Genomic DNA, 12286 nt, shown 5'->3' on the forward strand with positions numbered 1-12286 from the left:
AGCACCGTCAAATTGGATGAAAAATGCAATACGACGTCATTTTTTGAAGTTAAGTTACTAAAATGCCTTTTTAGGAAAAAAAAAAACCAATTTAAAAAAGGCTCCCCAAAACGACGTCGTTTGGGTTGAAAAAAAAAAAAATTAATTAATTAATTAAAAAAGCCCCCCCCCCCCCCCCCCCCTCCCCCCAAGAGGCCTAGGGGTGGCTCGCCACAGGGCGATGAGGGTGGCCGGCAAGCCACCCCCTAAACCACCCCTTCTAAATTTGTTTTTTTATTAATTTTCTCAAGCCAAGCGACGTCGTTTTTGGGGGCTTTTTTAAATTGATTTTTATTTTTCTTTCCAAAAAGGCATTTTAGTAACTTAACCTCAAAAGACGATGTCGTATTGCATTTTTCATCCAATTTGACGGTGCTGACTAACAGAGTGGCCAATTTGACATTTGTTGAAACTTCATGAGGCTACTTTATTACATTTTAAACATTGGGAGGCCAACTTACAACTGGTTAATAGTTTGGGGGGCCATATATATATATATATATTTTTTTTCTCTTTTATATCATCTTACAAATCAACCATTAGATTTGTAGTCTTATGTGGACTCCATATAAGTTAATGGTGGACACCACAAATCTAATAATTGATCTATTGAATTGGTAGGAAAATATATGTCAAATATGAAGAACTTATTAACCTATAACATTTCTCCATAAATAATGTAAATATAATTGAAATTGGATCTTGTTTTGAAAGCGGATGCTGACAAGACACCCATAATCACTACAAGAATTTAGGGCTTTAGGGGCGACTTGGAGTCGACCCTAAAAGTCCTAAAGTGGACGCTGTTGACAACAACGTCGACTTTTCGACCCTAAAGGTGCCGACGCTAATAGTCTGACCCTAATGATCAAATGCGTGATTTTCAGGATCCACTTAAAGTCGACCCTAATGATCACTTTTAGCGTCCACTTTATCGACCCTAAAAGTCGAAATATTTTGACCCTAAAGATGATGTAAACGAAACCCATAGTTGACCCTAATAGTCAACCATTAGCGTCCACTAAAAGTGGACGCTGATAGTTAACCATTAGCGTCCACAAAGTGGACCCTAATAGTCATAAATTTTTTTTTTTAAAAAATAACTATCAGCGTCCAAACCAAAGTGGACGCTGATAGTTAACCATTAGCGTCCACAAAGTAGACCCTAATGGTCCTAAAAAAAAATTTTAAAAAAATTAACTATCAGCGTCCAAACCAAAGTGGACGCTGATAGTTAACCATTAGCATCCACAAAGTGGACCCTAATGGTCCTAAAAAAAAATAATAATAATAATTATCAACGTCCAAATTAAAGTGGACGCTGATAGTTACCATTAGCGTCCACAAAGTGGACCCTAATGGTCCTAAAAATAAAAAATAAAAAAATCTGCGATCAATCGCACAATCGTGTGCGATCAATCGCAGTACCAGTAGGTTTTTTATATTTTGCAATTGATCGCAAAATATAAAAAACCTACTTGAAAACCCACTGGTACTGCGATCGATCGCACTCCAAGTGCGATCGATCGCAGAATCAGGAAACAAATTCATATATTCGTGGAACTTAGATTTATCTTGGCTGCCTTAGAATCCATTTTGGGCTCTATTTTATAATCATTATATGCTGGTTTAAGAGATCCATTAAACTGAAAAATGACGTGCATGTTTGGCGGTAAGGATATCTTTTCCAACGTTCATCCTTGTTCAATTCGGTAGCTTACTTGAGAAAAGACAATAAAAAGAATATGGAGAGTTAACCATAGATTATGGTTGTCTCATTCTGTTTAGGTAATACGTTTTTATTCCAATAACCTAAGCTAAGTGTTTTGGGTTAGGCAATTCTCCCACAGCTGCCCTGTATGCGTAAAAGAAATTGTAGCCGAATGAACTAACTTTCAGTTGCTTAGCATTTCCTTGGTCTAGGCAAAAATTAATAAATACGGATTTTGGCTGTGGAAAAATATGAAGATTGAGAGGAGAATATTAGCATTTCCTTGGCATTCAGTTTGCTGGAATTTTGACAGAATATTGATAGCTAGTGCAGCCAAGTGCAGGATTTACTCATGAATTTAAGGCTGGAAATTTCGAAACTCTATAAATGTTCCCCTAAAAACATTTATAAAAAGGAAATCTTACCAAGCTTAAAATACATACACAAACATATTTAGGCTTTCATAACACTAACCTTTTTATAGGGATATCCAAGTCAGCAATATAATGGAGTGTAAAACTGATAAATTCCTGCACATTTTCTATCCATCAGGACAAGGAATTGATAAATATAGTATGCTAGAAAATGTTTTGTACAGAGTTTTAGTCTACCATACAACTCTATAACCTACACCCATAGCCATTCTCACTATCCATTATTACTATAGGCTCGCAGAAGAACAACTAATAAGATGCTTTATGAGCCACAAGACCATTATGAGAAAATACATAATCGTAGTCATCAATAACTGCAAAGAGAAAATAGACACTTAATAGTATAGTCATGTACATATGAAAAATTGTGAAGTAGACAACTGCATTTGGCCCTGATTTTGAGAACTATTGAAAACCAATCAGATAATGCTTATAAAGGTTAGACTTGAAACTCATTTATAATCCATAGAAAACATAATGCTTGATTGTCAAGGTTCATGACGAATATTCACATGAAAAATACATTTGAAAGCTAAGAACCAAAGTATATTTTTAGATCATGTTGAAACAAATGGAATAATCAAACAGATTTTGGGTTCCTATCTCTTATAGCTAAGCAATTACCTTTCGAAGTTCCCGCATGAATTCTAACAGCATTGGAGTGACCACCTAGCATTTGAGTGGAAAAAGTTGCATCAAAGACAATTTCAAGCGGATACATGGAAATGTTACTTCCATGCAATAAATCTAAGAAATAACAACTTGCTTACATATATCCTATGCTGCTGTGACCATAATAATATAAACAATACAATGGAACAAAATTAGCAAGCAAAATGAATCAAAGAAGAAAATCGGTACCTTTCTTGGAGCAGTAAGGGTCCCATCCACATCAAATAAAGCAATTAAACCAGGATTCCTAATGGCCATTTCGCTCAAGATATTTTTCTGCAACACCAAATCCACAATATCACAACATCAAAATTATGTAAGACACCACCATTATACCACTAAAACTTCAATAACTAGACAACTAACCGTATCCACAATAGATGACCAAAAAACATAAGACCCAACTTATTCTAAAGCCAGCGCACCATCCCAAATAAAAAAAAAATAATTAAAAATTAAAAATTAAAAATGCATCTTCTCCACTGTCACACCACCAAAACAAGCTTTAGCCAAAAAGCGAAAAAAATTCAACACAATCACTCAAAAAACCATAGCCTCATGTATGTTTAGTGTACATAGTTTTTATTAGATGCATTCTCTTGCTAGCGGCAGCTGAAATTAGCTCACAGTACAATTACCAAATAGGAATTTCAAGAAATGGGCATTGTGCTGAAAACAGAGGAGCAAATTCTCAAAGGGACTGATTGGGAAATCAGGACTCGAGTAATGCGTGCAGGGAAATTCAAGAAATCTGAAATAAATAGGGATCTGTGTTGCAGATCGGGGCTTCAAGATAGAATTCTATGTAAATAAAGTTGTTAATCAGTTTGATTTGAAGGAGTCTCTAATGTCTTTGTAGTTTGTTGTTTGTCTGTAGAAGGTGGTCTCAGTTTGTAGCAGTAGTAAATTTGTGCGCAGTAGCAGTAGGTAGTTGTGTCTCACAGGTGGTAAGTTTGTTTTAGTAAAATGATGCTCATTCATCCAAAAACAAATTTCAACAAATGGGGTTTATACAAGAACAAAGAGAACATGGCAGAGGACAAGAAAAGGCAGAAATTTGAAGATGAAAAATCTCATAGAACAAGAACCCAAAAACTTAAATACAAAAACAGAGAAAAATAAAAATAACAGAGAGTGAGAGAGAGACTTGATGATTAGAAGACTGATGAACGGCAGTGCGGCAGATATCGCCGGCCTTCTTACCGGGGTACACGGCATCAACAGAGACTCCAAATGCCTGCAACGCTTGAAAGGGAACCATCGCCTGCAAACAAAAATCACATTGCAAGACATTAATCACATACATCAATTCAAAGGTGCGCCGGAGAGAGAGCTGTCGGAGAGAGCTTAGTGCGCCGGAGAGAGAGAGACGAGCGCCGGAGTGAGAGAGAGAGAGAGAGAGAGATCAAGAGTGAGAGTGATGAGGGAGGTGAGTGAGAGGGAGAGAGGCAGAAATTTCAGAAATTTGAGGGATGTTGGTGTTTTTGAGGTTTGGGGGGGAAAAAACACAATGTCTGAAATTTTTGGTTCCAAAATTTCAGACACCGCGCGCGCCGCTTGTTGGCGCAAAAATTGAGCATAATCAGCGGCAACAAAATTGGTCGCCGCTATTTAGGATTTTTTTTTTTTTAATTATACTTACAATATTTTTAGAATAATTAAGCACCTATATATATATTAACTAATTTAATGAGCCATTCGTAGTTTCACAGTCTGAATTAGTTCATACTTACACATGCATGGCTTAATCTTTGAGACAAGCATATGACTACTGGCAGGATCAACCAGGTACGAACTCTAATTCTCCATCACCCGTCACCACCATAGTAGGCCTCTATCCTATCATCGAAAGTTGATAGGGCAGAAATTTGAATGATGTGTCGCCGGCACGATGGCCGTGCGATCCGTCGAGTTATCATGAATCATCAGAGCAACGGGCAGAGCCCTATATATATATATTAGTAATTAAATAGTATACGTTCTATGAATAATTTAATATTTATGTGTATGTATTAGTTGACATACTAACTAGTTAGTTCATAAATTAACATATTATTTAGTTAATTAATATATATTAAGTAAATATAATTAAGTAAATGTTACTCAATACTTCTATGTATATTACTTATTTTATTATACATGTGTGTGTTATATATTAGTATTGACATACTAACTAGTAACTAGTTAGTTAATAAACTAACATATTAACTAAGTTAATATATATTAAATTACTAACTTGCTATAATTAACTATAGGTTATTTTGACAAACAAAAAAATTATATGTTACTTAGTATTTGTATGAGTATTATATATATGAATATATATTATATACATACTTGTTAGTTACTATATACTAACTTAGTATTACTATTAAGTTAAGTGGTAGATCACATGATCTAAAGATTATGTGAATTGTAATTAGAAAAAAGAAAAAAAAAAGATTATGTGAATTATTATATCATATGATCATATATATCATAAATTAAGTGATTAATATTAGAATCAACAATGTGTTTGTTTAGAGATATATGTTGTTGTTATGTTTAGAGTATTATGCTGCAGATATCATTATAAGCTAGATGTTACGTCATATGGTCTACCATTATAATTTATATGATTATATAAAATGATCAATTGATGATTAAATCATATAATTATATAATAACAAAATATACATATATAATATGACGTAAGTCAGAAGTATACAAACTCATACAAATACAACAATTACGTACTCAGAGACTTAATAACTAGTTATTTAATAAACTAACATATTAACTAAGTTAATATATTAAATTACTAACCTAGTATAATTTACTATAGGTTATTTTGACAAAAACAAATTATATGTTACTTATATATATATATATATATATATATATATATATATATATATATATATATATATATATTATATATACTTGTTCGTTAATATATACTAACTTAGTATTACTAAGTAAATTAACTATTTTCAAAAAACAATGACATGATGATGTGTATTATCACTCTAATTAGATTAGATCATAGTTAATTAGTTAATTAAGTATGCTCTAGTGTAATTAGAATGATAATACATATGAACATGATCTAATAATGTTTTTTTTGTTTTTAGAAAACTTTGTCCTATTCTTCATGAATTAAGTTTCATAATATTTAAGTATAATGTATTATCACTATAATTTATATGATTATATGACATGATCAACTGATTATTAAATCATATGATTATATAATAACAAATTATACATATATAATATGATATAAATATACAAATATATACTGATACAATAATTAAGTATCTAGAGACTTAGTTTCAATGTATGTTATAAGTCCATCTATGTTATACATTACTTTTCAAAAAGCTTTAATGGACGCTATTGAGCTTGTAGTTTAATTTTATTCTTTTTTTTAAAAAAAAAAAAATTTTAGAAGAGCTTTAGCGTCCACCAAAGTGGACGCTATTGGGCATCAATTTTATTATTATTATTATTTTTTATTTTTCTACCTACTCTTTAGGGTTGACAAAGTTGACCCTAATACTTAACTATTAAGGGCGACTTTCAAAGTCGACCCTAATACTTGGCATCAATTTTATTTTATTTTTATTTTTCTACCTACTCTTTAGCGTCCACAAAGTCGACCCTAATACTTAACTATTAGGGGCGACTTTCACAGTCGACCCTAATAATGTGTCTTCAGTGTCCACTTTTAATGGACGCTATTGGTCATCAATTTTTTTATTTTTTATTTTATTTTTATTTTCTACGTACTTTTTAGGGTTGACAAAGTCGACCCTAATACTTAACTATTAGGGGCGACTTTGAAAGTCGACCCTAATACTTGGCATCAACTTTTTTTTTTTTTTTTACCTGCTCTTTAGGGTCGACTAATACTTAACTATTGAAAGTCGCCCCTAATACTTGGAATCAATTTTATTTTTTTATTTTTTATTTTAATTTTTCTACGTACCCTTTTGTCGACCCTAATACTTAACTATTAGGGGCGACTTTGAAAGTCGACCCTAATACTTGGCATCAACGTTTTTTTTTTTTTTTTACCTGCTCTTTAGGGTCGACTTTGTCGACCCTAATACTTGGAATCAATTTTATTTTTTTATTTTTTATTTTAATTTTTCTACGTACTCTTTAGGATCGACAAAGTCGACCCTAATACTTAACTATTAGGGGCGACTTTGAAAGTCGACCCTAATACTTAACTATTAAGGGCGACTTTCAAAATTGACCCTAATACTTGGAATCAATTTTATTTTTTTATTTTTTATTTTAATTTTTCTACATACTCTTTAGGGTCGACAAAGTTGACCCTAATACTTAACTATTACGGGTGACTTTGAAAGTCGACCCTAATACTTGGCATCAACCTTCTTTTTTTTCTTTTTTTTTTTCTTTTCTACCTGCTCTTTAGGGTCGACAAAGTCGACCCTAATACTTAACTATTATGGGCGACTTTCAAAGTCGACCCTAATATTTGGAATCAATTTTATTTTTTTATTTTTTATTTTAATTTTTCTACGTACTCTTTAGGGTCGACAAAGTTGACCCTAATACTTAACTATTAGGGGTGACTTTCAAAGTCGACCCTAATACTTAACTATTATGAAAGTCGACCCTAATACTTGGCATCAATTTTTTTTTTTTTTTCTACCTACTCTTTAGGGTCGACAAAAGTCGACCCTAATACTTAACTGAAAGTCGACCCTAATCCTTGGAATCAATTTTATTTTTTTATTTTTTATTTTAATTTTTCTACGTACTCTTTAGGGTCGACAAAAGTCGACCCTAAATACTTAACTATTAGGGGCGACTTTCAAAGTCGACCCTAATACTTGGCATCAATTTTATTTTTTTATTTTTTTTCTACCTGCTCTTTAGGGTCGACAAAGTCGACCGTAATACTTAACTATTGAAAGTCGCCCCTAATACTTGGCATCAATTTTATTTGATTTTTTATTTATTTTTTTTTATTTTTCTACCTACTCTTTAGCGTCCATAAAGTCGACCCTAATACTTAACTATTAGGGGCGATTTTCAAAGTCGACCCTAATAGTGTGTCTTCAGCGTCCACTTTTAGTGGACGCTATTGGTCATCAATTTTATTTTTTAATTTTTATTTTTATTTTCTACGTATTCTTTAGGGTCGACTTTGAAAGTCGACCCTAATAATGTGTCTTCAGCGTCCACTTTTAGTGGACGCTATTGGTCATCAATTTTTTTTTTTTTTCTACGTACTCTTTAGGGTCGACTTTATTAGGGTCGACTCTCAAAGTCGACCCTAATGATCTTTTATTTGATTTTTTTTCTTTTTTTATTTTTTCCCAGCTTTTAGCGTCCACTTAAGTCGACGCTAAAAGTTTTTTTTTGGCCGCTTAAATTTTTCCCGCCCCTTGAATAATTCCCGCGTGTATATTAGGGTCGACTTATTAGCGCCCACTTGAAAGTGGACGCTAATAGTCAACCTTTCGACCCATTATTAGTGTCCACTCTCATGTGGACGCTAATACTTAACTATTAGGGGCGACTTTGAAAGTCGCCCCTAATAGTTGAGTATTAGGGGCGACTTTTTAGTCACCCCTAATAAGCCGCCCCTGATGAGTAACTTTCTTGTAGTGAATGTTAATTACTTGGCTAAATAGTGAAGTTTTCTCTGATTCTTACCAGAATGGAGATTCACTTTGTTGTTGATCAACTATCCCTCAGTAGTTGGATTAGGCCTTGTAGAATTTGGATTTTTGCTGCTTTCAGGTGGGTATTGGATTTTTTTTGGGAAAAATATAATTTAGCCCTCCAAATTATCAACCATTTTCATTTTAACTTCTTAATGTTCAAAAAGTGATAAAGTAGTCCCCCAAGTTAGGGTGGCTCGCCAGCCACCCCATAGGCCATGGGGTGGCTGGCGAGCCACCCCCATAGGCCATGGGGGTGGCTCGACGGCCTATGGGGGTGGTTGGGCGGCCACCCCTAGACCTGTGGATGTGGCTGGGCCGGTGAGCCACCGTTTTTTTTTTTTGTTGAAAACGACGTCGTTTTTGGGCATTTTTTTAATTATTTTTTTTTCAAAAGGGTATTTTAGTAATTTAACCTCAAAAAGACGTCGTTTAGCATTTTTCATCCTATTTGACGGTGTTGACTAACGGAGTGGTCAAATTACAACTTTTTGATAATTTGGGCGGCTACTTTATCACTTTTTGAATATTAAGGGGCTAAAATGAAAATGGCTGATAGTTTGAAAAGCTAAATTATATTTTTCCCAATTTTTTTTTTAATGCATTAGATGTGTGTCTAAATTACCTTCTTTCTTTTTTTTTTTCTTTTTTTTTTAATAAAAGAAAAAAGGGAAAAGAAGAAAAAGATAAAGAATAAGTTATTTGGGTATTGATTTTGCTTCATCAGGTACTTGTAACAAATGTGCAGCTGGGAGCTGAGCGAGGGATTGCTCTTCTAGTCAATATGTGAATTTCTGCCGAATAAGTAGATTGGTTTCTACATTTTGTAGGTCCAACCATATTAAGGCATTTTTTTCTTTTTTAACATGTCCTCAGAGAGAGGGAAGGGGGGGAGGAGGATTCAACTCCGGTTCATGAGCCATGATCTCCAACAAATTGAGCTACCCCTTAGGGACGTCAACCTATGTTTTTGAGTATTGTATATGACTAGAACTTATGATTCCTTTTATAGGAGTATGAATTCGATACATGCGCCTTAGCTATTTGAATCAATACTCATTCATTTTTTCTATAGACTTTAAAAGAAATTGTAATCAGAGAACAAAAACAAAATTTTTCCTCTAGACTCAAACCCTAGAGGAGAAGGAAACTTTTTCCAAGTCTCTTGAAGACTGTGGAGGCATATTGCAACCGTATTTTCTGCTATCTGGTGATTGGTGTGTGTCATGGTGGAGGATCTGGTGAAGTTATGGGGGAAGTTGTCTCTTGATGAGGGTGAAGCAATGGAGATGGCGATCCAACCACGGTCGGTGGAGAATGTAGTATCACGTGGAAAAGTCTGCCTGATAGGGAAATTGCTGACAGATCGCTATGTGGGAAAAGAGATGATCAGACGCCAGTTGATCAAGGGATGGCATCCAACGGGACACCTTACTTTTAAGGCGATGGGAGAGAACTTGTTTTTGGTGGAATTTGAGAAGGAGTGGGATAAAGTAAGGGTGTTGGAAGGGCAGCCATGAATATTCAAAGGAAATCTGTTTTCCGTCGAAGATTCCGATGGCCTATCTTCACCATCTGAAATTGTATTTGATCAGGCGGTTTTCTGGGTTAGAATGTGCAACTTTGTACACACATCCGATATTCAGGAAATTCCAGAATGAGGTTTTGGGAGTAGTTGCTTGTCATCCAAGAAAAGAAAGTGAAGATGGAGCAACCAAAACTTTTAGGGTTCAAGATTTTGAAGAGAATCAAGATTTTATTGTGGTGTGGAATGAAACAACGTCAGATATATCTTGCTTGTGCCGTTTATTTGAATTCAGTGGTTTCCTTTATAGGGGCATGTAATGATTGTTCTGCAAATGTCTGGTGTACACAGCATTCCATCTCAGTATGTATTGAAACGTTGGACAAAGGATGCAAAGAGTAGACAAACAACAAGGGAAGTTTCAGTTGTTGTTGAGTGTAGGGTTCAACGCTACAATGATTTATGTCAACGGGCCTTTAAGTTGGGTGATGAAGCATCTTTATCCCCAGCGAATTACAATATTGCGTTGAAGGCACTCGAAGAAGCTTTGAGAAAGTGTGAGTGTGTAAATAACTCAATTCAGAGTTTAATAGAACCAAGCTCACCATCAATTCGTGGTCCTCAAGGAGTTGAAGAAGTGAACCAAACTAGCAGCTCTAGCAAGACAAATAAAAAAAACAGTGCATCCAAAAAACGACAGGTTAGTTAAGTTTTTGGTGGTTATTAACTTAATCTTGAAACTTTATAATGAATTTTTGTAAATGTATTTTTTATTTGAGCAGGTCTTGTTTGTAATTTTAGGTACATTCAGAGCCAGAGGTCATATCAATTGGAACCCATGACAACTGGCAACCAGTGGTTCGTAATGTCATTGTTTAGACTAGCTCATTTTATCTAAAGAAATGCAGGTTCTGGTATTATATTTTAAAGGGACATCTTGATGTGGGTTCCGTACTTGTTGTAGGGACACACGAATTTACGAGCACACGTGCTTGATATGTCGTATGAATCGCAAGAGAGCATGCAAGACATGGTATGATGTGGTTTAAATAGCTACCATTATGCATGCAACAGGAAGACATTCCTGTTTTCAACACTACTCATTTGACTATGACGACTGTCACTTAGCATTAGAGTTTTTTCGTTGTTTCCATATATTTATTCTAGGAACAACTGAACCCAAGGGCTGCCTTCGATGGCTATTTTGGCACTCAACAAGTCGTGCAGGGAATGGTAAGATCCTACTTTTATTTGTTTATTGGTTTATTTATTTACCTTAATATTACCATAATAGTATGGAGTTCCATCAAGCACTACAAGAAACTGACTCATTAGGGGCGACTTTTGAAAGTAAAGTCGCCCCTAATAGTTAAGTATTAGCGTCCACATCCAAGTGGACGCTAATAGCCGACCCAAAAGATGAATAATAGCGTCCACTCTATAGTGGATGCTAATAACTCGACCCTAATATACTCGCGGGAAATATTCAAGAGGCGGGAAAACGATCATTAGGGTCGACTTTCAAAGTCGACCCTAATGCCTAAGTATTAGGGTCGACAAAGTCGACCCTAAAGAGTGTGTGGAGAAATTAAAAAAAAAAAAAAAAATTAATATTAATCACCAATAGCGTCCATTAAAAGTGGACGCTGAAGAGTGATCATTAGGATCGACTTTCAAAGTCGACCCTAATGCCTAAGTATTAGGGTTGACAAAGTCGACCCTAAAGAGTGTGTGGAGGAATTAAAAAAAATAAAAAAAAAATAATATTAATCACCAATAGCGTCCACTAAAAGTGGACGCTGAAGAGTGATCATTAGGGTCGATTTTCAATGCCTAAGTATTAGGGTCGACTCTAAAGAGTAGGTAGGAAAATAAAAATAAAAATAAAAATAAAATAAAATTTTGATGCCCAATAGCATCCACTAAAATTGTGTATATATCACTGCATTGTTTAAAATTTTCAAATAAAGTGACACAATATGCATCGTTAAATATAACAAAATAAAATTTTAACCATAAAAGTAAAGCTCTCCCTTTCACTTAATATTCCATATGTACAGTTGTTTCAATATATATATATATATATATATATGTTTTTTTTTTTTAAAAAAAAAAGGAAAAATTCTTCTATTTCAATTCCATCCTCCTAAAGAAAGATTTTAATTTGTATATACTTGCCATTTGGTTAGGAGTTTCATTTTGAGGATAAAGTTTTCATTCG

The 12286-nt window shown here is 34.2% G+C and overlaps 1 long non-coding RNA gene across 1 annotated transcript; it reads left to right on the top strand.

The window, feature by feature from the left end:
- The first annotated feature begins 10659 nt into the window (after positions 1–10659).
- LOC148589785 (uncharacterized) lies at positions 10660–11099 on the top strand. The gene is made up of 3 exons (XR_015910811.1): positions 10660–10765; positions 10867–10923; positions 11030–11099. It is a non-coding gene; the product is annotated as an uncharacterized LOC148589785 (long non-coding RNA).
- The last annotated feature ends 1187 nt before the right edge of the window (positions 11100–12286 follow it).

Source organism: Corylus avellana, chromosome 1 (assembly GCF_965113065.1).
Source record: "Corylus avellana chromosome 1, dhCorAvel1.hap1.2, whole genome shotgun sequence".
Lineage (NCBI taxonomy): Eukaryota > Viridiplantae > Streptophyta > Magnoliopsida > Fagales > Betulaceae > Corylus > Corylus avellana.